Source organism: Ranitomeya imitator, chromosome 3 (assembly GCF_032444005.1).
Source record: "Ranitomeya imitator isolate aRanImi1 chromosome 3, aRanImi1.pri, whole genome shotgun sequence".
Classification (NCBI taxonomy): domain Eukaryota; kingdom Metazoa; phylum Chordata; class Amphibia; order Anura; family Dendrobatidae; genus Ranitomeya; species Ranitomeya imitator.
This window is the reverse complement of record NC_091284.1, coordinates 692,961,815-692,989,192: the sequence shown is the minus strand read 5'-3', so window position 1 is coordinate 692,989,192 and position 27,378 is coordinate 692,961,815. Positions and strand designations below refer to the sequence as shown.

General features: G+C 45.9%; 1 protein-coding gene across 1 annotated transcript in view; it reads right to left on the bottom strand.

Annotated features, from left to right (window-relative positions):
- SHMT2 (serine hydroxymethyltransferase 2) overlaps positions 1–27,378 on the bottom strand; it is a 140,253-nt gene that overhangs the window by 112,070 nt on the left and 805 nt on the right. The gene's annotated exons all lie outside the window — the stretch shown is intronic.

Genomic DNA, 27,378 nt, shown 5'->3' with positions numbered 1-27,378 from the left:
GGAAAGGCAACCTGGAGAACACCTTGGAGCGGCAGACACTTAGTAGGCCCCAACCAAACTAGTAGCCCCACTGCAGTTTTAAAATTCCGATAGGCTGAAAACCTGACAATTGCAGTTTATTTTTTTTTATTTTTTTTTTTAAGAGGACAGCTGTATTGAGTGGCATAGAAAAACACTGCTAGTAGGCCTTACAACACAAAGTTGGCTCGATGCAGGTTTAAAAAAGGTTACATGGGTACACGGTCAGCATTGGTGTGGTCAGTGGAGGACAATTGGAAGGAGGGACCGCAAACAGACTTAGTAGGCCCAAAATAAAAAAAAGTAGGCTCTATGCACTTTTAAATAGGTTCCAGGGGTACACAGGCAGCATTGGTGTGGTCAGTGGAGGACTATTGGAAGGACGGACCACAGAAAGACTTAGTAGGCCTAAAATAAAATAGGCTCAATGTAGCTTCGATTATGTGGTAGGGGTACACGGGCAGCATTGGTGTGGTCAGCGGAGGACAATTGGAAGGAGGGACCGCAGACAGACTTAGTAGGCCTAAAATAAACAAATTAGGCTCAATGCAGTTAGAATTATGTTGCAGGGGTACACAGGCAGCATTGGTGTGGTCAGCGGGGGACAATTGGAAGGAGTGTGACAGTTAGTACTCCTAAAAAATAAATAGATGTTAATGTCTCGCAAAACAACAAAACAAAAAGGGTGGCATACTTAGGTACAGGGGTGGGCTCCTCTGCTGACTTTCAGACATTGTAATTTGGCGCAAAATATTTACTGGTGTAAATGTAGGACAGGGCCTTTGAATATTTTAACTACCATCATACATGTCAACAAATTAGTATTGTCAGTGCCAGGCATTGAAGGATTTCAGCGCATAGACTAAACAGTGGTGAAGCTGTGAGAGATAATTTTGCAAGTGGTAGAGCACTGTTTGAGCTGGGGGGGGAAACACTCTCTCGTGGCCGGCGGTACAGGCCCAGGGCCCCTCATGTTACAAAAGTGTGTCTGACGTTGGGTGCGCGCCACCACCGCCAGAGACACTTCATTGTACTATGAGGGACCCAGTGGCAGCACCGTCAACCAAAAGTGGGCACACCCACCTCTTCAGACAAACGGCACTCTCACGGGTGCTTGCGCCAAGTGGCGAGACCACAGCCCCGTGGGGGGGAGTTAGCCCATTTAGGGAGGTGTAAACATGTTGTATGCTGGACAAACGGCAGCTGCAAATTAAGAGATTGGAACAGTCAGTAAGACCAGTCCACAAGCAAGACCTTTTTACAGGAAAGCTAGGTGTCGGCCGGGAAAGGTGGGGCAAAATAATTAGAAATTCATGAGTGGTTCATTTTAATGAAGGTTAGATCATCAACATTTTGGGTACCCAGGCGAGTCCTTTTTTCGGTCAATATTGAACCAGCAGCACTGAATACTCTTTCTGATAGCACACTAGCTGCTGGGCAAGCAAGCTCCTGCAATGCATATTCGGCCAATTTAGGCCAGGTGTCTATTTTGGATGCCCAGTAATCAAATGGGAATGACGGTTGAGGGAGAACATCGATAAGGGAGGAAAAATAGTTAGTAACCATACTGGACAAATGTTGTCTCCTGTCACTTTGAATTGATGCTGCAGTACCTGTAATGTCTGCGGTCATTGCGAAATCACTCCACAACCTGGTCAGAAAACCCCTCTGTCCAACGCCACTTCTGATTTCTGCACCTCTAACCTGTTGCCCCCTGCAGCTCATGTGAGAACCATCACCGGCGCTGTGTGCTGGGAATGCCTGAATCAAACGGTCTACAAGAGTTGCTTGTTTGGTTGCTAATATTTGTTCGAGGTTCTCATGTGGCATGATATTTTACAATTTGCCTTTATAGCGAGGCTCAAGGAGGCAGGCCAACCAGTAATCGTCATCAGTCATCATTTTTATAATGCGTGGGTCCCTTTTGAGGATACGCAAGGCATAATCCGCCATGTGGGTCAATGTTCCAGTTGTCAAATCAGTGCTTGTGCTGGGTTGAGGAGCACTTTCGGGCAAATCAACGTCACTTGTCTCCCTCAAAAACCCTGAACCCGGCCTTGCAACGCCACCAGTTTCTATTGCCCCCTGAGAAGCTTCCTCATCCAAAAAATACTCATCCCCATCATCCTCCTCTTCACCCGCCACCTCGTCCTGTAGACTTCCCTGACCAGACAATGGCTGACTCATCAAGGCTTCCCTCGTCCTCGGCTGCAGACGCCTGCTCCTTTACGTGCATCAAACTTTGCATCAGCAGACGCATTAGGGGGATGCTCACGCTTATTTTGGCGTTGTCTGTACTAACCAGCCGTGTGCATTCCTCAAAACACTGAAGGATTTGACATGTCTTGTAGCTTTGACCACTGCACACCTGACAACTCCATGTCTGCCATCCAACTGCCTGCACGTGTATGTGTATCCTCCCACAAATACATAACAGCAACACTCTGTTCGCACAGTCTCTGAAGCATGTGCAGTATGGAGTTCCGCCTTGTTGCAAAGTCGATGATTAGGCGATGCTGGGGAAGGTTCAAAGACCGCTGATGGTTCTGCATACGGCTGGAGTGTACGGGCGAACGGCGGATGTGCGAGCAAAGTCTGCGCACTTTGAGGAGCAGGTCGGGTAACCCCGGATAACTTTTCAGGAAGCACTGCACCACCAGGTTTAAGGTGTGAGCCAGGCAAGGAATGTGTTTCAGTTGGGAAAGGGCTATGGCAGCCATAAAATTCTTTCAGTTATCACTCACTACCTTGCCTGCCTCAAGATGTACACTGCCCAGCCATGACTGAGTTTCTTGCTGCAAGAACTCGGACAGAACTTCCGCGGTGTGTCTGTTGTCGCCCAAACACTTCATTGCCAATACAGCCTGCTGACGCTTGCCACTAGCTGTTCCATAATGGGACACTTCGTGTGCAACAGTGCCAGCTGCGGATGGAGTGGTCGTGCCACTGCGGTCGAGCTCTCGCTTCTGCTGGAGGACGAGGAGGAGGGGGGGGGCGAACACCTACAGCCAACTGTTTCCTAGACCGTGGGCTAGGCAGAACTGTCCCAATATTGCTGTCCCCTGTGGACCCTGCATCCACTACATTAACCCAGTGTGCCGTGATGGACACGTAACGTCCCTGGCCATGCCTACTGGTCCATGCATCTGTTGTCAGGTGCACCTTTCTACTCACAGATTGCCTGAGTGCATGGACAATGTGGTCTTTTACATGCTGGTGGAGGGCTGGGATGGCTTTTCTCGAAAAGAAGTGTCGACTGGGTAGCTCGTAGCGTGGTACAGCGTAGTCCATCAGGGCTTTGAAAGCTTCGCTTTCAACTAACCGGTAGGGCATCATCTCTAACGAGATTAGTTTAGCAATGTGGGCGTTCAAACCCTGTGTACGCAGATGCGAGGATGAGTACTTCCTTTTCCTAACGAGAGTCTCATGTAGGGTGAGCTGGACAGGAGAGCTGCATATGGTGGAACAAGCGGGGGTGCCGGTGGACATGGCAGACAGAGGGTTGGTGATGGTATTCTTGCTGTTTCCCTACATACAGTGTTTCCTACCACGAACCTGGTGATTCCCTGACTGCTTTGGCCTTGCGACGAAACCTCCACATTTACTGTAGGTGGTGTGGTAAACGGTGGGCTTACAGTGAGGGAAGGGATGTAGCGTTGCTGACTAGCTTCATTGTGAGAGGGTGCTACAACGTTAAAGGACGTTAGGTAGTTAGTCCAGGCTTGCAAGTGCATGGTGGTTAAATGTCTACGCATGCAACTTGTATTTAGATTTTTAACATTCTGACCTCTGCTGAAGGTCCTTGAGCATATTTTACAGATGACTTTGCACTGATCATTTGGATCTTGTTTAAAAAAATGCCAGGCTGCACTCTTCCTACTATCGGATATTTTTTCAGGCATAGCACACTGAGCTACTTTAACCGGATGGCCACTCTGTCCTACAACTGGTTTTGGTTTTGCCACACGTTTTTGGCCAGATAGGGGCCTGCCAGATGGAACCTGTTGCCATGTTGATGCCTGCTGCGGCTTCTCCTCCTCCGCTTCAGAGCTACTGCCGCCTGCACCCTGTTACCCCAATGGCTGCCAATCGGGGTCAACAACTGGGTCATCTGTGACCTCCTCTTCTATGTCCTGTGCACCTTCCTGTGTGTCACCGTGTAAGCCGGTGCTACAGCGTTCGTGACGGGGCTCCACAGTCTCATCAGGGTCAGATTCTGGCTCAGTACACTGCGAGGGCAATGTTCTGATCGAGTCAAAGGAACAGCATAATAATCTGGCTGTGGCTGTGCACTCCATGTCGGATCTTGTAATGGGCATGGCCTGTTAATTTCCCTTTCTAACCCAGGAACGGTATGTGTAAAGAGCTCCATGGAGTAACCCGTTGTGTCGCCTGACGCATCCTTCTCTGTTGTGCTGGGTGAAGACGACAAGGAAGTGACTTGTCCCTGACCGGGAACATCCACTGACTACGCGCTGCTTTTACATTTTGCACTTTCCGAAGAGGAGGCGAAAGAGCTAGAGGCAGAGTCAGTAAGGAAAGCCAAAACTTGTTCCTGCTGCTCCGGTTTTCCTACTCCCAGAAAAGGGAGCGTTTGAGGCCTTGTGTAGCCAGACGATGACGCTGGCTCAACAACTCGAGACTTAGGTGCTATATTGATTTTCCGACGACCACCTGATGCTCCACCACCACTACCATCATTACCAGCTGGCAATGACCGCCCACGGCCACGACCTCTTCCACCAGACTTCCTCATTCTTAGAAAAATGTAACCAAACAAACAGTATTTGGTACTGTAAAAACAATTACAAGGTGTACGCAAACTTGTGCTGAATTTAAATTACCCTTTATAGGTGGGTGAGACTGCAGGGAAAATCAGGCCCACTGTATAACAGTACACAGCTTAAGTGGCAGACAGATATGCCATTAACAGGACTGACGCAGATGCACACACTGCCAATAAAAATCTCCCCCTTTTTATTTTTTCTGAGAGAAAAGTGAATAAATCAGGCCCACTGTAATACAGTATATTTTCTGTGGCAGAAAATGACAGACAGATGCCACATACAGGACTGGCACAGATGCAGATTTGCCAATCTTAATCTCCCACTTTTTTATTTTTTCTGGGAGAATTGTGAAGAAATCACGGCCACTGTATTAGAGTATATTTTCTGTGGCAGAAAGTGGCTTGAAGAGATATAACAAAAAAAAAAAAAAAAAGGGACTGTACTACAATTAAGGTACCGTCACACTTAGCGACGCTGCAGCGATACCGACAATGATACGGATCGCTGCAGCGTCGCTATTTGGTCGTTGGAGAGCTGTCACACAGACAGCTCTCCAGCGACCAACGATGCTGGTAACCAGGGTAAACATCAGGTAACTAAGCGCAGGGCCGCGCTTAGTAACCCGATGTTTACCCTGGTTACCATCCTAAAAGTAAAAAAAAACAAACACTACATACTTACCTACAGCCGTCTGTCCTCCAGCGCTGTGCTCGGCACTCCTCCTGTACTGGCTGTGAGCACAGCGGCCGGAAAGCAGAGCGGTGACGTCACCGCTCTGCTTTCCGGCTGACCGACGCTCACAGCCAGAGCAGGAGGAGTGCAGAGCACAGCGCTGGAGGACAGACAGCGGTAGGTAAGTATGTAGTGTTTGTTTTTTTTTACTTTTAGGATGGTAACCAGGGTAAACATCGGGTTACTAAGCGCGGCCCTGCGCTTAGTTACCCGATGTTTACCCTGGTTACCAGTGAAGACATCGCTGAATCGGTGTCACACACGCCGATTCAGCGATGTCTGCGGGGAGTCCAGCGACCAAATAAAGTTCTGGACTTTCTTCCCCGACCAGCGACAGCACAGCAGGGGCCTGATCGCTGCTGCCTGTCACACTGGACGGTATCGCTAGCGAGGACGCTGCAACGTCACGGATCGCTAGCGATATCGTCTAGTGTGACGGTACCTTTACGATCTCCCTACAGTAATCTCAGAAAAGTATGGCAGGCAGCATTAAAAAGGACTGCTGCACACAAAAGTGTGGACAAACAAGACAGCTGTGCAGAAAGGAAGGAGCAACAGGATTTGTGCTTTGAAAAAAGCAGTTTGTTTGCACAGCGGCGTACACACAGCAATGCAGCTATCAGGGAGCCTTCTAGGGCAGCCCAATAAGCTACAGAGCTGATGAAGAAAAATCTAGCCTCCACTGTCCCTGCAAAGAAATGGTGGTGTTGGACAGTGGAAATCGCTTCAGCACAAGCGGTTTGGGGGTTAATGGACCCTGCCTAACGCTATCCCTGCTTCTGACGAAGCGGCAGCAACCTCTCCCTAAGCTCAGATCAGCAGCAGTAAGATGGCGGTCGGCGGGAACGCCCCTTTATAGCCCCTGTGACGCCGCAGAAAGCAAGCCAATCACTGCCATGCCCTTCTCTAAGATGGTGGGGACCAGGACCCATGTCATCACGCTGCCCACACTCTGCGTCCACCTTCATTGGCTGAGAAATGGCGCTGAACGAGTCATAGGAAACGCCGACCGCGTGGCCGACCCCACACAGGGATCGGGTCGGGTTTCATGAAACCCGACTTTGCAAAAAGTCGGCGACTTATGAAAATGACCGATCCGTTTCGCTTAACCCTAATGCTGCCTATGCAGAATCAATAGTAAAAATATTTAATGTTAAAAATAATCATTATATACTCACCTTTCGTGACGCTCCGGTGACCGCTCCATGCAAGCGGCAGGTTTCCGGTGCCAAGGACGGTATGGGAAAAGGACCTGCCATGCCGTCACGGTCATGTGACCGCAACTTCATCACAGGTCTTACACGCCTGCGCGGGAAGGACCTGCCATGATGTCACGGTCAAGTGACCGAACTACAAGGGGCCCTCGGAAGGTGAGTATATGTTTATTTTTTAACCTGTCACATACGTGGCTGGGTAATATACTACGTGACTGGCCAATATACCATGCTTGGCAGCTTCTTTACATGCATCTGGAATCCCTGCGTTGAGAAACACGTGATGGTGTCTCCGCGGTGTTGGATGTTTTGGTCTCCCCGAGGCCAATCATCTGTGCTTTTATGGCCAATATACTACGTGGCTCTGTGCTGTATACTCAGTCACTGGGCAATATACTACGTGGGCTGTGCAATATACTACATGGCTGTGCAATATACTACATGAGCTGTGCAATATACTACATGAGCTGTGCAATATACTACGTGGCTGTGCAATATACTACGTGGGCATGCATATTCTAGAATACCCGATGCGTTAGAATCGGGCCACCATCTAAAAATTTATATATATATATATATATATATATATATATATATATATATATATATATATATATATATATATATATATATATATTATTTAATCACAATACAAAAAATGCTCATAAAGACACAGACAGTATAAATAGATGTGTTATAGAAAAAAAAACAGAAAGATTAAAGGGACACTGTCACCTGAATTTGGAGGGAACAATCTTCAGCCATGGAGGCGGGGTTTTCGGGTGTTTGATTCACCCTTTCCTTACCCGCTGGCTGCATGCTGGCTGCAATATTGGATTGAAGTTCATTTTCTGTCCTCCATAGTACACGCCTGTGCAAGGCAAGATTGCACCTTGTGCAGGCATGTACTACGGAGGACAGAGAATGAACTTCAATCCAATATTGCAGCCAGCATGCAGCCAGCGGGTAAGGAAAGGGTGAATCAAACACCCGAAAACCCCACCTCCATGGCTGAAGATTGTTCCCTCCAAATTCAGGTGACAGTGTCCCTTTAAAGCACTCAGCACACCATTTACTTTGTATCATGACAATTATATAGGTAATGGGTAGGTGAGGACAATAGATGAAAATAATCCCTTCCCTGAATATCAACAAGAAAAAAATAAAGAAATAAATAAATAGGATGAATCCCTCTTAAATAAATCAAGGCCCTTTCATAATTAATGTTCACAAATTACCACCTGGGAAATTGCCATACATGTCAACCAGCTCTCTACGGGTATGTGCACACGTTGCGGATTCACTGCGGATCCGCAGCGTTTTTTTGAGGTGCAGAAACGCTGCAGATCCGCAATTGATTTACAGTACAATGTAAATCAATGAGAAAAAAAAAACCGCTGTGCACACTTTGCAGAAAATCCGCTGCGGAAACGCTGCGGTTTAAAAGAAGTAACATGTCACTTCTTTTTTGTGAATCTGCAGCGTTTTTGTACCCATTCCATTATAGAAATCCGCAAGAAAACCGCAGCAAAATTGGAGAAAAAACACGACAAATCCGCAAGTGCGTTTTCTGCCAGGAGAGGCAGAATCCGCACCAGAAATTCCTAAGCCTAAAGGTACCGTCACACTAAGCGACGCTGCAGCGATACCGACAACGATCCGGATCGCTGCAACGTCGCTGTTTGGTCGCTGGAGAGCTGTCACACAGACAGCTCTCCAGCGACCAACGATGCCGAAGTCCCCGGTAACCAGGGTAAACATCGGGTTACTAAGCGCAGGGCCGCGCTTAGTAACCCGATGTTTACCCTGGTTACCATCCTAAAAGTAAAAAAACAAACGCTACATACTTACCTACCGCTGTCTGTCCTCGGCGCTCTGCTTCTCTGCTCTGGCTGTGAGCGCCGGGCAGCCAGAAAGCAGAGCGGTGACGTCACAGCTCTGCTTTCCGGCCGCTGTGCTCACAGCCAGACCAGAGAAGCAGAGCGCCGAGGACAGACAGCGGTAGGTAAGTATGTAGCGTTTGTTTTTTTTTACTTTTAGGATGGTAACCAGGGTAAACATCGGGTTACTAAGCGCGGCCCTGCGCTTAGTTACCCGATGTTTTCCCTGGTTACCAGCGAAGACATCGCCGAATCGGTGTCACACACGCCGATTCAGCGATGTCTGCGGGGAGTCCAGCGACAAAATTAAGTTCTGGACTTTCTTCCCCGACCAGCGACAGCACAGCAGGGGCCTGATCGCTGCTGCCTGTCACACTGGACGATATCGCTAGCGAGGAGGCTGCAACGTCACGGATCGCTAGCGATATCGTCTAGTGTGACGGTACCTTAATCCGCAACGTGTGCACATAGCCTTAGGCTTTATATCAGTTAGATGTGCCCGACATAGTGGGCATAGAGGGGAGAGGGTAGGGAAAGGAAAATAAAATCTCTCACCGTGTGCTTTAATGCTCACTGAATGCACCCCGACGTATGTTCCACCGCTGTCAGCCTCACTTTCTCAAGGGGAGGTGTGTGTGTGTGTGTGTGTGTGTGTGTGTGTGTGTGTGTGTGTGTGTGTGTGTGTGTGTGTGTGTGTGTGTGATATATATATATATATATATATATATATATATATATATATATATATATATATATATATACACATACACACATACATATACATACACACACTTTTTTATATTTATTTATTATTGATTAACACAAAAATCAGATTAAAAACAGTTTTATTTTCTAAAGAAACATTCCCTTTAAGGAGATAGGAGATCTAGTCCACCCAACAATGTTAATTCAACAGATTTTTCTTTCAAAATATTTAATAGTGTTCAATGTGAATAGAAATTCATTTTTGGACACTTCGGCATTCCGAGGCCCGGGGCCGAGAGTGAAGACTCCTACTTCCCTGCCACTGCAGGGGAGAAGTAAAGAGCACTTTAGGGTATGTGCACACGCTGCGGATTTTGCTGTGGATCTGCAGCGGTTTCCCATGTGTTTACAGTATAATGTAAACCTATGGGAAACGAAATCCACAGTGCACATACTGCGGAAAAAAAACGCGTGGAAACGCAGCGGTTTACATTCCGCAGCATGTCAATTCTTTGTGCGGATTCCGCCGTGGGTTTACACCTGCTCCAATAGAAAACTGCAGGTGTAAACCCGCAGCGGAATCAGCAATAGAAACCACGATAAATCCGCAGGAAAAAACGCAGCGGTTTTGCACTGCGGATTTATCAAATCCGCTGCGGAAAAATCCACAGCCCTCACAGATACGTGTGCACATACCCTTATAAAGTAAAAAGGAGGGACCTGAAAAGGACTCATCCAAGAAGAACTCGCCCATTGTCTGGATACAGAAATGTAATAAAGACAGAACACTTCAGGAGCAGAGAACTCTGAAGGCATGTCTGCACACACGCTTTCTAATCAGCACTTTACCTTATGGGAACTCAGGAAAAAGGTGTAAAATACAGAGCAAATAAAAAAGACACACATTAGAAAAATGTCAGCTGAGCACAACTATATGGCGGCATCAACCAACAGGCTGTATGGTGCAGGCAGCGGGGGGCTGCAGGTCCAGCTGTCACTCTCTCAGCACTGCGCAAAAATGGTGAACATCCGCTTCACTTCATGATTATGGAAGAAGCTTTTGGGGAAGAGTTCATGAAGTCCCAGAAAATCTGCATTGTATGTTGACTGGTATTAAGGGTTCAAAGAAGTTGTCCACTACCTGGACAACGTCTACCCCTCATGAAATACTACAGCTTAGGCCTCTTTCACACTTCAGTTGTTTGGCGTCAGTTTAAAACCGCCATTTTCCTCAAATAACGGATCCGTCATTTTTTTTTTTTACGGATCCGCTATTTTCCCATAGACTTGCATTAGCGACGGATTGTGACGAATGGTCGTCCGTTCCATCCGCCATGCGACGGATCCGTCGAAATTTGGCGGACGTGATCTAGACATAGACGGACATTGTTTTTTGTCAACGCCAAAATGGCGGATCGCGATGGATCCGGAAATGGCCGCCTATGGGCGACGGATCCGTCGCGACCGTCATTTCGGCGGATCCGTCGCCCAAAATCCGCTTTTTCAATTGCGCATGCTCCAAAAAGTAGATACTTTTCCCAGACAACCCCCAAGTAACGGATCCGTCAAAAAAACGGATCCGTTAGAACCGTTTTCTCAACAATTGTGACGGATCCGTCACTATGTCGGAAGTGACTGACGCCAAACAACTGAAGTGTGAAAGAAGCCTTACATTCACCTCCCGTGCTGGCGCCCCGTTCCCGCGGTGTCGGCACTCACTCTCCCGGGGCTTCTCGTGCGGTTGCTCTCACACGTGACCCTGCTGGCCAATCAGCGCTGGTGTCACTGTCCCTGCCTCCTGACGAATTGAGCACTTCCTCTTCATGTTCGATTTGTCCGAAGGCGGCGCTGACTGGGCACCGGCGTCACAACAACCACACCGGAGACCCCGAGAGAGCAAGTGCCGACAACGCGGGAATGGCGCCAGCACGGGAAGCTTTATTATTTTAAGGGGGACAAATATTTCAAAAGTGGTTGTCCTAGCAGTGGACAACCCCTTTACAGTCCACGGCCTGTCAATTGGTCACCGGATGTCGCTGTGGATATGGCCGGCAAATCTGCATTGGAATCTGCAGTTGCTGAGTAGTGCTCGATGTCAATAAAAAGGGCTGAATTTTATTGATGGACCGTTCCATACAGGCACTTTTTACCATTTACCTTTTGTGTCTCCCCTATTTCCTCAGACTAAGCCTGTGAGCAGGCCCTCACTCCTCTTGGTATCTGTTGAATTTTATGAGTTATTCCGTAATGTCTTTTTTGTCTGTACAAGTCCCCTCTGTAATGTAGAGTATGTATAGAAATAAGAATTATAGTTCTAAGAGCTTGTTCGCAAGGTATTTATTTTGCCGCATTTTTCCGGTGTTTAAACGCAGCACATGCAAAAAACACAGCAAAAATGTGAGTATTTTAAGCAGCGTTTTTCCTGCCAAGAGAAACGTTATTAATGGACAAATGCAGTAAATACGGGTTATGCTCTAACAGCTTGCTCACACATTTTACATCCATGAAAAATAAAAATGCAGCATCTTACTGTACCGGCAAAGTGAATGACATTTCTGAAGTCTCACGCTGCTTATTTCTTATGTAGATTTGAGCAGTTTCATATCTGCAGAATGTCAATTCTTTCAAGAGTTTTTGCAGCGTTTTTCACCAATTCATATGAATAGGGGGAAAAAAATGCTTTGAAAGCCTAAGTGACAACTAGCGAACGATCAAAAAGTACAAACAGAAAATAGAAGAACTAACATTTGCAGCATTCCAGAATGCTGTAGATAAGCCCCTGATGCCGGTGGGCTTAGCTCACCTTCGATTTTGGGGGTGACCGGTTCCCTTTAACATGCGATGAATGTCTGCAGACATGTTTGCAGGTTTTTTTACTGCATGTCTGCTGTTCTTTTCCACAGAGCAGAAACTGTTGAAGATGAAAGCTAGCATACACCAACCTAACTTAGGTCCAAAGGATTTTGGCTTCACTTCGCTGAGTGTGGCCCTAAGGCCGGGGTCACACTTGCGAGTTCAATGCGAGAAACTCGCACAAGTCTCTCTCCTCAAGTCCCAGCACTGCCGCCGGCACTCGGGACCAGAGCGTTCAGCTGCATAGCAATTCATGCAGCCGCACACTCAGGACCCGAGTGCCGGTGGCAGTGCCAGGTATTGATGCCAGAGACTTGGGCAAGCTTCTCACATTGAACTCGCAAGTGTGACCCCGGCCTAACAGACAGAAAAGGAATCCTGTGCAAGCAGAGTACATGGGCTCTTTGCAGTCCAATAGCTCATCATATCGCACAATTCCTCCTGCTTTGTAGGTGATCGGGTCCCAAAGAGGTGAGAGGACCACTATTATATGTCCACCCTGCCCAAACGGGACATATGAACGCAGGTAAATCCGCATGTATCCACTGAACTGTGTGGATTTACCGCATTCAATACATTCTATGGATTACATTTCTGTGGTGAAGACCAGCGTCTCCGCGAGAGAAATTGACATGCTGCGGTCCTGAAAGACACACCGCATGCCAGTGACTGCAGGCGGCTATGGCGTAGAGTGGACATGAGTTTTCTAGAAATCCCATCCACTATGCTGTAACATCTGGCTGCTGCATAAATACGCAGAGTCAAAACCTGCAGCAATTCCTGATCACGTACCCCAAGAGCACTTACAGCAATCATTAACCGGCAGAATCGCAGACCCATCTTGAAAAAGACGTTTGTACTACTCATCCTCACTATTACATTGTGCGTATAGACGTCTGTGACACTATTCGGTCCAAATTTTTTTTTTAAATTTTTAGCATTTTTTTTACAAAATCGCAGATTGATTAATAAGTCAGTTGTGTAATGTTGAAAGCGCACACTATTTACGTGCTGAACAATCACAGGATGCCTGCATGTAACATGCCGCCATCGATGGCTACCTATTGACAGGACGGCTCTACAAACAAGCACGTTCCAACATAAGCAAATCCTTTTATTTGAGCCGTCACAGAGTTCAAGTCCAAAGAATAATAGGGAATTGTGGGTTTACTTCTTCAGCTCAATGACTTGGTGCAATGTCTCCTCCGCTATTTCCCCTCCCTCGGCTCATGTACTAACAATCAAGGTCCAGCGCCTTTAGATAATAAGAAAACACACACTTGGAGCCGTCTGCACTGGGGCCGGCCAGCTGTGGCCGCTGGAAAATTACTTATGCCAGAGATGTGCAGACACACACACACAGCAGCATGGTACAAAGCCAACAAAATTGGGCTATAAAGTCAGCCGAGCGTGCCGTGTCTCTGAAGAGATCATAATAAACCCATTTCCAGCCACTTACTCCTACACATAACACTATGCCAATTCTGCTTCCAGTATGATCATTATTAACCCTTATACCGATGGCGGACTAACTCGACAACACAGCACGCTATGGAGGGGACACTATGTGGGGGAAATGTTAATTAAGACCTTCATCATCACATGCAACCTATTCATCCTGCTCGTTGCACTCTGTGCCTGCTCCATTAGTGGACAGACGTCCCACTGTAGGTTCAGCTATGAAATACTACAAAGAGGTCGTGCCATACACGGTCATGCGGGTAGGAGCTGAGGATCATGGGGACTTTTTTGAAATATACACTCTGTGCAAGGAGAAAAAAAAAATTGGACATGTGCACAGCCCCGCAGAATAAAATTGGCATGAGTGTGAACTGATGTTTTGTCAGGTCGCACTCGGGACCAAAAACATGATTGTCTGCACAAGCCCTTAAAAGGGGTTGTCCAGATAAAACCGATAAGTCTGCACACACTGTGTGTTACTGCAGACTTAGGAATCCCCCCCAGCGCACGCACTCTCCCTTTGCATTGCAAAGTATTTAAAATGCACAGATGTCTGCAGAATAATACAAAAGGTGAAATGTGCGCTCGCCTGCCCCAATTTTACATTGATAACGTAACGTGGGAACATACCCCTACAGGTTTCATCGCTTCCTTTTGTGACTGGTACGTTTACCCAAGGACCCTAAGAAAATGTGAACATCTAATATATAAAGCTGAGTGTGTGTGTAGCAAAAAAAGGGGAGAAGCCAGCGCAGCCTAAGGTTAAGACGCAATACATGAAGTGCGAATGCACATATTAATTTCTAACTGTATTTTCAAAATGAGACATTTAGCAAACAATTGATCAATTCTTTGAGCCACCCCGCCTCTTCACGGCAATCTCATATTGGGGCAGTCCTACACTACGTTTTTTATATTCGCTGTGCCATAAAGGCCTCCTAAATGAACTAAATGCAAGACCACATTAAAAACATGCTGTACCTGGAGCATATAATGAGTCACCCCCATGGCGCCAGAGTAGGCAAGCGAGGATAAAGGTTGACCAGGTCCAGACAGACATTTCGGATCCAACCTCCACACTGCCCATCTAAAGCCACAGATGAAGAGTTAAACAGGCTGAGGCACAGGTGCATAATTAAACAGAGCCTGAGGCAGGGCAGGGCTGCTGTATGTGAACAGCAGCCTATCAATCACTGAGACACAGAAAGAATGGCGCACATAACCAGGCGCGGCGCACGGCAACAGTGGTGGTCAGCCACTTACCAAAAACGGAGCAAAAAAAGGGGAGAAGCCAGCGCAGCCTAAGGTTAAGACGCAATACATAAAGTGCAAATGCACATATTAATTTCTAACTGTATTTTCAAAATGAGACATTTAGCAAACAATTGATCAATTCTTTGAGCCACCCCGCCTCTTCACGGCAATCTCATATTGGGTGGCTCAAAGAATTGATCAATTGTTTGCTAAATGTCTCATTTTGAAAATACAGTTAGAAATTAATATGTGCATTTGCACTTTATGTATTGCGTCTTAACCTTAGGCTGCGCTGGCTTCTCCCCTTTATTTTGCTCCTAGTGTGTGTGTAGCCACAAAATTTTGCACAGTCACACGTCTGGGCCCCGAGAGCGTCATAGGAGCAGCGGAGGAGCCGTAGCAGAGCCGAAGACCCTGCCCACGGTCCCACCCCGATGCACCTAGCTAGGATTATGAGGAAACTTCAAATGATAATTGCACAAAATCCACACAACGGATTTCTTCACCACAGTTATCGTTTAATTCAGCATAACAGCACCTATTTGGCCACGTGTATTTTACTTCCTGATGTAGTGCTGAAGCCAGGTGATAAGGGCAGCAACATTGTAATCTGGCCTAAGTCCTTGTATGAAAAAGAGGCATATAGACAGCTGAATAATAAAATATGTTACAAATGCCTCACTTACAATCCATTATCAGCATTTGTGAGCCAATTACTTAAGATCTTAAATGTTGCTGTTCAGAATGAGGTAATTACTAAAGAATTGGATTCAGCACTGCAAGTACAGGACCCTACCATCTCCACTATGTATCTTCTACCCAAGATACATAAGAATATTGAGGCCCCCCCGGGACATCCAATCATCTCTGGCTCAGGAAATTACCTAGAAAAAGTCAATTGTTGGATTGACTCTAAGTTACAGCCCCTGGTTGAAAGCCTTCCTTCATTTCTTATGGATACAGGGGAGTTCCTTAAAAGGGTGGATGGTCTGTATATTGGACCTGAGACTATGTTGGTGACTGGTGATGTTGAATCCCTGTACACCAACATAAAACATGCAGACGGTTTGGCAGCCACCAAGTACTTACTAGACATGTCAAATCTATCTGTAGAGATCAGTAGTCTAATTCTTGAACTCCTCGAATTTTCCCTCTCGCACAATTTTTTCACATTCAAGGGGTCCTTCTTCCTACAGCTCCAGGGCACAGCCACGGGGGCTTCCTTTGCCCCGGCATATGCCAACTTGTTCCTGGGGCTGTGGGAGAGGGAACTCCCCCTGTCAGATCTGGGTACGTCGATGAACCGCATCCCCTTTTGGGTGCGGTGCATCGACGACGTGTTCCTGATCTGGCAGGGGAACTCTGTGCAATTGACGGACTTCATTGAAGGGATCAATCGCAATGATAAGAACATCCACATTACATATCAGGCTGATACAAATAACATTGATTTTCTTGATGTGAAAGTGTGGAGGGATTTTGAAGATATGTTACAGACATCGATTTTTAGGAAGGAAACATCCACCAACATGTTGCTGCACGCCTCTTCTGCCCACCCTAGACCTCTAATTAACTCTATTCCTATTGGACAGTTTCTGCGTCTTTGCAGAATCTGTTCTAATGACGATGAATTCAAAAGAAATGCACGGGAACTCTTTGAAAGGTTTCATGAGAGGGGATATAGCAGATGAGTGGTTAAAAGAGCCTACAATAGAGCCAGATACTTGTCACACCAATCCCCATTATATAAAAAGAGGGCTCAAAAAACGAATCAAAAAATAAGATTTATTACCAACTACCATGCCCAATTCTCACGAATGAAGGGTTGTCTTCAGAGGGCGTGGCCCATCCTTCAAACTCATTCTATTTTAAATCAACTATTGCCCTGTACACCAAGTATTACGATTAGACGGGCCAAAAACCTCAGAGACCATCTTGTGCACAGCCATTACGAATGTGAACCCAGGCCTACCTTTCTGGATGGCGGACGTCCTAGGCGTTGTTGTGTTCCTTGTGGTCGGTGCGTCACCTGTCTCATAGTTGACCGCACCACGACATTTTTCAATGCATCGGGTACAAGAGTATATGAGATTAGGAAGCATATCTCATGTACGTCCCGCCATGTGGTCTATTTTGCCTTATGTCCTTGTAAGTTACTCTACATTGGGATGACCACTCGACAATTGAAGGTGTGGGTTTGTGAGCACATTTTGGGGATTCAGGCGGCGGCCGACCATGATGACGTAACCACGCTTAGGACACCACCGCGGCATTTTAAGCAATTCCATGGGTGTGACAGTTCCCTACTTATGATAAGAGGGATTGACATGATTGACCCTGGCATCCGCGGTGGAGATCTGGCACAGAAACTAGCACGCTGTGAGACAAGATGGATCTGGGCATTAGACACTGTCCATCCTAATGGGCTAAACGAAACAATGAGCTTTGTTCCATTTCTATAACTATATTAGGTTTCCATCTTCCACTGGTTTATTGTACATGTTTGTGTTCTATGATTTTAACTTTTTTTATAATTTTTTACTCAGTTACCGTCCAACTTTCGTTCTTTCCCCTTTCCTTTGGAGTCTTCCAATGCGGCGATGGCAGAGATTGACGTGTGAAGCCAAATGGATTGAGGAATGACTTCATATCTCAACATTATACCATCTGTATGCATATTCCAGATGTATTTTTTGATGCCTGTATATATGTATATTATCAAAGAAGTGTAAAAATATTTTGGCATTTTATATCTTGAATGGGTCAGGAGATTCATGCAGATGAAATATTTAAGTGATGTATTTGTGAAGTATCATTCCGCATTGAAAATATGGTTCCATAACATGTGGCTATGTATTGGTGGAGGCGTTTCACTCCTAATAATAGTTATAATATATTGTGTATCTAATATCTTTGTGAGCATGTTTGGGCCCGATGTCTTATGTAGATATGGTTATTTATGATGTATTGTATATATTTCCTGTATTGCTGCCAAACTTCTTTCTCCTATATATGACCGTGTATATGTAAGGCCTCTTTCACACTTCAGTTGTTTGGCGTCAGTCACTACCGACATAGTGACGGATTGACGGATCCGTCACAATTGTTGAGAAAACGGTTCTAACGGATCCGTTTTTTTGACGGATCCGTTACTTGGGGGTTGTCTGGGAAAAGTATCTACTTTTTGAAGCATGCGCAATTGAAAAAACGGATTGGGGTGACGGATCCGCCGAAAAAACGGTTGCGGCGGATCCGTCGCCCATTCTATGGAATGGCGGACGCGACGGATCCGTCGCGATCCGCCATTTCGGCGTTGACAAAAAAAGTTCCAATTTCCGTCTATTTTCAGAAAACGTCCGCCAAATTTCGACGGATCCGTCGCATGGCGGATGGAACGGACGACCATCCGTCACAATCCGTCGCTAATGCAAGTCTATGGGAAAATAACGGATCCGTCAAAAAAAATTGACGGATCCGTTATTTGAGTAAAATGGCGGTTTTAGACTGACGCCAAACAACTGAAGTGTGAAAGAGGCCTTAGCCGTATACCTATATGACATCTGTGCCGGTTCCTATAGTGAGTCATACATCTTGCGATGATTAGGATATTCAACTTCTTATACGGCTGCCATCCGCTGGTACGCATGTGCATTGCGGACCTCGGCTCGCTGGGCGGCTTCTGGCGTCTCCATTGCCATGGCGACGTCTCTCGCCTTGTGCTTGACGCCGGCGCCGCCTCGCGTCCTGTGTTGTCGCGGTGACACATGCGTCATAGGAGGCGGACTTGGCGCTATGCAATGACGTGTTTATAAACATCACGTGACCGTGTCACATGCATGGAACACATCCAGGAAGTGATCACAGCAATACTTATGTGCGGCACTTTGGGAAGACTGTATTGGTGTGTTAAATCACATGTTTGTAATCGGAAGAATGATTGGTGGCTGGTTTCCTTTTATATCCCCCCCATTTCCCCTTTCCCATCACCCCTTGGAAAAGGCCATCACTCCGAAACGCGCGTCGGGGCAGGTGCACTCAGTGGGTGTGTGGACGTCCTTATCTGCTCTGGTAGTCACCTATTTGTACCGTGTTTCCCCGAAAGTAAGACCCTGTCTTACATTAATTTTACCCCAAAAAGTCCCACCCTGTCTTACATTCGGGGGAGGTCTTACATTAGCCGAAAAAAAAATGACAATTTCTTTTTAACCAATAAATCAACATTTATTAACATGCTGAAGAGTCGGTCATCACCAAACAGTAGAATAAAACAAATGTAGCGTATCAAGAATATCTTGTTACTACCGTACACACTACGGTACGGTACTGTACGGTAATTGCCGTATACCCTCTGCCTGCATACCATAACAGTGCCGTATCCCACTGCACACAGCCCCATACCCCATAACAGTGCCGTATCCCACTGCACACAGCCCCATACCCCATAACAGTGCCGTATCCCACTGCACACAGCCCCATACCCCATAACAGTGCCGTATCCCACTGCACACAGCCCCATACCCCATAACAGTGCCGTATCCCACTGCACACAGCCCCATACCCCATAACAGTGCCGTATCCCACTGCACACAGCCCCATACCCTATACAGTACATGTTTCCCTACTTGGTTTTTAAATGCTGGACGTTTCCCTCTGCGGTGCGGCTGTGGGTGCGGAAGGCCTGTGCTGCAGGGAACGCTGTGCCAATCAGCAGGGAAACAGCGGTGACGTGGGGCTGGGGCGGCCAATCAGCACTCGAGCTGATTGGCCAATCAGCGCTCGAGCCGGGGGCCGGCAGTGACGTGGGGAGCAGGGGCGGCCAATGAGCTGTTGAGCTGGGCGGATTGCGGGGTTAACACGGCGAGTTAACCCCATGAGCGCTGGACCCGCCCAGCTGCACCTGAGGACACCTCTGGAGCCTGGGGACCCAATGGGGGACAGCGGCGGCCCAAAGGTAAGGGCCTTACATTTCACAGCGGCCCCCCCAACCCTGCCTTACATTCGGGTGAGGCCTTACATTGGAGGACCCCCCCGAAACCCCCACCCTGTCTTACTTTCGGGGGGGTCCTACTTTCGGGGAAACAGGGTAAGTACAACTTGGATATTTATATCATTATGTCTACCTAGGGTTTTTGTATATATTATAGTTGGACTTAAAATGCAATTGTCTATATGGCCATATTTACATGGCTAAATACTGTTGGGCTGTGCTACCCATGTATTGCATTTATATAACTATCTCCCCATTGATGTGCACCCTTGCGTTTCTGACATGTGCATGAACCTTACTGTCCTATGTTCCTGTTCCTGGTAAATACTTAATAAAGTTATTTGTGTATTTTTTTTTTTTTATAAATTATGGGTGTTTGATCGTTTTTTGCCGCGGTCTTTTTCTAGTTATTAATCACGATTACCCCAACATTGTCCAGAATATGACCCATATTATAATATGGAATGTTCCCTTTATAAGTGATAAGTAGTTGATATGGGTGTACGTTTCAAGAAGTTGTTAAAATGTTAACCCTGCGCATTCCAATTCACCAAACAATTTTGCCCCTATCTACATAATGGGGAAAAAGTGAAAGGAAAAGTGTTGGAGGCAAATTGACAGCTGCCAGATGTGAACAAGAGGGACTTAATGAATGAGAGCGATGGCGCCAAAGAGTATATACCGTACAGTTGCTAAGGTGGGGCCCCGACATTGGATACTCATCACACACGGGGATATGAACACACAAAAAACGCGCCACACACTGCCACGTGCTTGAACATACATACCACCCTCAGCACACATTTCACCACAAATACACCAACCTTGCCACATAAAAGTCGAAACACAAAAGTCGCCGCTCAAAACTCGCCACATGCAAAATTAGGCTCACGCAAAACTCGCCACGCGTGCTAAACTCACCTCATGGAAAACTCGCCACACGCAGAACTTGCACAAGCAGAAAATTTGCCAAATGCACAAAAGTTTCAACACATGCAAAAGTTGCCTCACACAAAACTTGCACATACTCAAAACGCGCCACACAAAACTTGCCATGCGCAAAACTTGCTGCACACAACTTGCTACACTAACCTGACACATGCAACTCGACACACAAAAAGTTGCTACAAGCATGTCACCACACAAAACTCATCTCACAAAAGTCGCTACATGCATGTCGCCACACACAACTCTACACACACAATTTGACACACGAAACTCGCCCTAAAACACACACAAGTCTGGTATTATCCTTCAAAAATAAAAATCTGATTAATAAGCAGACAAACTACAAGAGCAACAAATGTACCATATAGGAAATACGGCAGCTGTCAGTCACATGACCTGTCTATTATGTGTGAGCCAATATATACTGCCAGGGGGGAGGGCTTCCTGTTGGCTGGGATTTATCAGGCTGCCAATTTAGCTTACAAATACTGAGGTAAAAATACTGAGCAAATAACATGTGAACGAGGTCTAATACAGGAGGAGATGACATACAGGTATATACTATATACAAGAGGAGAGGACATACAGGTATATACTATATACAGGAGGAGATGACTTACAGGTACTGTATATATTATATACAGGAGCAGATGACACGTATATACTATATACAGGAGGAGATGACATACATGTATATACTATATAAAAGAGGAGATGACACCGGTATATACAGGAGGAGATGACATACAGCAGGTATACACTATTTACAGGGGAGATGACAAACATGTATATACTGAGGGGAAAATGAGAGGTGTGAGGTGAAAATGAGAGGTGTGAGTGCAAAATGAGAGGAGTGAGGGAAAATAGTGGAGTGATCGTAAAATGACAGATGTGAGGTCGAAATGACAAGTGTTAGGGGGGAATGAGAGGCGTGAGGGAGAAAATGAGAGGTGTGAGGGAGAAAATGAGAGATGTGAGGGGGAAAATGAAAGATGTGATTGGGAAAATGAGAGGCGTGATGGGAAAAAGAGAAGTGAGGTGCTATAACTAACCACAGATATTTACTATGCCCAGGCAACGCCGGGCTCTTCAGTTTATGTATGTTACTGTAAAAGTCAGAAGGACGGTAAAACCTAGCATTTACCGGTCAATCTGGACATTCACCGATGCCATCAGTAAAAGCTCAAAATGAAAAGTAAAATTGGACTTTTACCGGTGAAGTCTTGGTAAATGTTAACATTTTTTCTCCATTGACTTGCATTAGAGACGCATTGCGATGTATAGCCACACGTCGCATCCGTCGTGCGAAGGATGCGTCGTGTTTTTGGCGGACGCGACGCACAAAAAAAGTTCAATGTAACTTTTTTTGTGCGTCGTGACTGCCATTTTCGACCGCGCATGTGCGGCCGAAACACCGCCCCCTCCTCCCTGCTCATCGCAATGGGCAGCGGATGCGTTGTAAAACTGTATCCGCTGCCCACGTTGTGCTACATTTAACACACATTGTCCGTCGGGCCGACACGTGGCGACGGCCCCGTACCGACGCAAGTGTGAAAGTAGCCTAAGATGTCCAGGCATCTTTTGAGCCTTCCTATTGACTTTTATTGTACAGCATGGAAAACTTTAAATGTAGAACCCGCCTGAAGTATGGTCAGGTCACTTCTTTTGGCGGCTTGACATTTTTGGAAACCTGAAGCGGTTAAAAGATGCTTAAAGGGAACCTACAAAAAAAAAAGGGGGACAGCAGCATTCTGTAAGGACCAAGATGAATGCAAACATGAGATCTAGACTACACTGTTGCTGAATGGAATGTACTAACAAAAAGAAGTACGATACTTAAAAAATAAAGTATGTATGTTTTGTATGTTATGCGGACATTGCAGTTTGCACCTGTTCACACTATATGGAGGTGCTGGTCAGGTTATTTTGCTTAAAGGGAACCTGTCAGGAGGATTTTGCTAAGTAAAATACACGTGGCCAAATAGGTGCTGTTATGCCGAATTAAACGATAACTGTGGTGAAGAAATCCGTTGAGTGGATTTTGTGCAATTATCATTTGAAGTTTCCTCATAATCCTAGCTAGGTGCATCGGGGTGGGACTGTGGGCAGGTTCTTCGGCTCTGCTACGGCTCCTCCGCTGCTCACGTTGTCTTTATTATCCTCCTGGTTTTAACTTTGCGATGGTTCAATAACAAGCCAAGATCTCAATCTACCTATGCGGCGCACCGGCGACATGTTCCTGAAGACTGTCAGGTCAACCTGCGCTAGTGACGCATGCGGCTTAGACAGCACGAAGTTCAAACCAGGATGACGATAATGACGCCTGGAACAAAGGGGCGGCCATGGGAGAGCCAAAGACCCTACCCACAGTCCCGCCTCAAAGCCATGATTACAAACTAAACCTTCAAACCCCGATTACACAAAATCCACAAAACGGATTTCTGCACCACAGGTTTCATTTTATTCAGTATAATGGCCATGTGTATTACAATCAGCAAAATCCTGCTGACAGGTTCCCTGTAAAATCCTGAGCATATGAACGATAATTCTTCTAAGTGTTTTCTGGGCACTTTTCCTGACGGGTTTCTGATTGGACCTGTTCTGCTCCTGATTTTGGCTTACAAATACTGAGGTAAAACACTGACCAAATACTGAACGTGTGAATGTGGCCTAAGGGTATATTCCAGTGGAGCAAAAACGCAGCTTGTTTGCTTTCAGAAAATCCGCTGCTCGTTACAGCAGCACGGTTGTAAACTTAAAGGGAACCTGTCACCCCCAACATCAAAGGTGAGCTAAGCCCACCGGCATCAGGGGCTTATCTACAGCATTCTGTAATACTGTAGATAAGCCCCCGATGTATCCTGAAAGATGAGAAAAAGAGGTTAGATTATACTCACCTGGGGGGCGGTCCGATCCGATGGGCGTCGCGGTCCGGTCCGGGACCTCCCATCTTCATAGGACAACGTCCTCTTCTTGTATTCACGCTGCGGCCTCTCTGACCTTTCCCGCAGCATGAAGACAAGAAGAGGACGTCATCGGAAGAAGATGGGAGGCCCCGGACGGGACCGCGACGCCCATCGGAACGACCACAGAGGGACCGCCCCTGGGTGAGTATAATCTAACCTCTTTTTCTCATCTTTCAGGATACATCGGGGGCTTATCTACAGCATTACAGAATGCTGCAGATAAGCCCCTGATACCGGTGGGCTTAGCTCACCTTCGATGTTGGGGGGTGACAGGTTCCCTTTAAAGGTGTACATTGGTATCGCCATTCTCTTTACATTGCAGATTTTCTTGAAATCCCATCCACAGCACGGGAGGCATCTAACTATAGTTCACAATTACCGTATATACTCGAGTATAAGCCGAGAATTTCAGCCCATTTTTTTAGGCTGAAATTGCCCTTCTCAGCTTATACTCGAGTCATTTCCAGGGTCAGGGAGCGGCAGCTGTCTAATCTTACTCACCTGCTCCTGGCACGGTCCCTGCATGTTCCTGGTTCTCCGGGCGCTGACAGTTTCTTCCAGTGTTGAGCGGTCACGTGGTACCGCTCATTACAGTAATGAATATGGACGCGACTCCACTCCCATAGGGGTGGAGCCGCATATTTATTACTGTAATGAGCGGTACAGGTGACCGCTCAACACTGGAAGAAGCTGTCAGCGCCCGGATAACCAGGGACGTGCAAGGACCGCGCCAGGAGCAGGTGAGTATAAAGTGGGGGGCATTGCGTGATATTCACCTGTCCTCGTTCCACCCCCGGGCTCCGTCTTCAGCGTCCTCTGTCTGTGACGTCAGAGGGCGCGATGATGTGTTAGTGTGCGCACCGCCCTCTGCCTGAATTGTCACTGCGGAGGGAGCTGGGGAGTAGCGGGCAGCGATGAGCGGTGAGCATGTCATTTTTTTTTTTATTATTGCAGCAGCAGATATACTGTACAGTTAATAATATCAGCATAAACTGCATTTTATGGGGCCATGATCTACTTTTATGCAGCATTATATAGGGCAAAGTTCCTATGGAGCATCTTATGGGGCCATAATCAACATTTATGCAGCATTATATGGGGCGTATGTTAATATGGAGCATCTTATGGGGCCCATCATGAACTGTATGGAGCATTAAATGGGGTTCCTGATTCAATATGGATATTCAAAAACACTTAACCTACTGATATCTCATTTTATTTTACTTTTATTGGTACATATTTTTATTTTTGAAACTTACCAGTAGCTGCTGCATTTTCCACCCTAGGCTTATACTTGAGTCATTAAGTTTTCCCATTTTTTTGTGTCAAAATTAGGGGTTTCAGTTTATTCTCGAGTATATACGGTATGCAAAGTATTAATGAAGAACTCCAGGTAGTATATTGTAGCATCAAAACACTATAAAAGTTCTTTACAATGGGGTTATCCCCTTTCCCCATCAGAAAAACTCAATAGAAACTGGATCGTCCCTTTAAAATTTGAGGAGTAATGTACTCTTAAAGTCAACATTTTGGCCATAAGCATACAACATTTTCCAATTGGGTGAGCAACCTAATGCCTAAATGGTTAGGAGACCTTTGCTTAAAAATATATTGGATTTTTCCTGTAGGAATCATTTGCCCTAGAGACAAGCTCACTAGTGGGGTCTGGCAGCTATTACCATATCTACATTCAACATTCAGCTGTGTTGAAGAATGATAAGACGCCAACAAGCTGAACCCTCACAACCAACATTCATGGTCCGAGCCCAAACTAAGGTACGGACCATCCCCAGGTTTCAGTTACACTCTTTTCTGCATTTTTCGGCTTGTTAAAACCTTTTTTTTTTTTTCTTTTTTTTTTTAAACAAGTATTTTTGGTGCTTTTTTGCCGTTTTAGTGTATTTTACACTTAGCATTGATATTCATTTAAGGGGTTGTTATCAGGTTGACGTCCGGAGGATTGATACTTCAGACAAGTGGCATGGGTGTACCACTGGCCCAAAATGTGCGCCCTCCATCCTGCAAGCACAGGCATCTTTCCCTCTGCAGCATCGGAGGACGCGGAGTCACTAAAGCTCGCCAGATCATGAATTCCAGCAAATAAGATGATTTTACATCGGCACTTACAAGCCTGTTATCGGAGCATGCTCGTGTGCTAACCGAGTGACTTCGACGTGCTCAAAAAATATTTTAGAGTCCCTGCGGCAGCATGTCTAGTGGCTGTCTATACATAGAGCTGCGGGGGCTCAAACATATTTTTGAAACACGAAGAAGTAACTTGGTTAGCACCCGAGCATGCTCAGATAACACCTTATCCGAGCACGTTCGCTCAACACTACATGTTTAAGCACTGTGCATGCTCGGCCACAGCTGCTAGACAGAAGTGATGGCCGTTAACCTAGCAAACATTAACCCCTTCATGACAGAGCCCTTTTTCGTTTTTTGCTCCCTTTCTTCCCAGAGCCCTAACTTTATTTTTCCGTCAATATGGGCATGTGAGGGCTTTTTTTTTTTTTGCAGGAGTTGTACTTTTGAACGACACCATTGGTTTTACCATATCGTGTACTCAAAAACGGGAAAAAAATTCCAAGCGCAGTTAAATTGCAAAAAAAGGGCAATTCCATAATGGATTTTTGGGAAAAAATTTTTACCATGTTCAACAAATGCCAAAACTGACCTGCCATTATAATTCTCCATGTCATTACAAGTTTATAGACACCTAACATGTCAAGGTTCTTTTTTTATTTAAGTGGTGAAAAAAAAAAATCCAAAAGTTTGTTAAAGTAAAAAAAAAAAAAAAAAAAAGAAAATTGCGCCATTTTCATATTTTAATCACCCAGTATTGCATTTTACTTTAATGTTGCACTGACCAAAAACACGTAATTCTAGCGTTTTGACTTTTTTTCTTATTACACCATTTAGCAATTGGATTATTTTTTTATACCAATAATTGGGAAATTCTGAACCCGCCAATACCAAATATGTGTATATTTACATTCTTGTTTTGTTTGTTTTATTTTGAATGGGGCGAAAGGGAGGGGGGGGGGTGATTTGAACTTTTATTTTTAAAAACTTTTTTTTTTTTTTTTTACTTTAGGCATGCTCCAATAGCCTCCAATGGAGACTAGAAGCTGCCATAATGCGATCAGCTCTGCTACATACATGCGATAATCAGATTACCCGTATGTAGCAGAATTGCTGACTTGCTATGAGCGCCGGCCAAAAAGCTACAAAGGATGAACACGTCAAAACGCCTGTTCAGTCTTTTGGAGCTTCTGTTACCGGCTTTAGTTTAAGTTTCTAAAGGGAAAGATGGCGGCTGTGAATGCAACGCAAAAACAAGTGAAAAGATGCCAGAAAAGAGGCTTCCGGAAAATAAAAAGTCGTTTTCCCGATGTGTTTTCGGCTTGAACATCTTGTTGGGGCAGTCAGCATCTTATAGATGTCATGTGCACATATCTTAAAGGAATTTGAGCTTTTTTTTTGTCCCCAAAGCATTTTTTGCAGCCTTCTGATTGGACAGTGCCTAGTTTGCAGTGGATTCCATGCGTTTTTTTAAAACCTGAAGCGTAA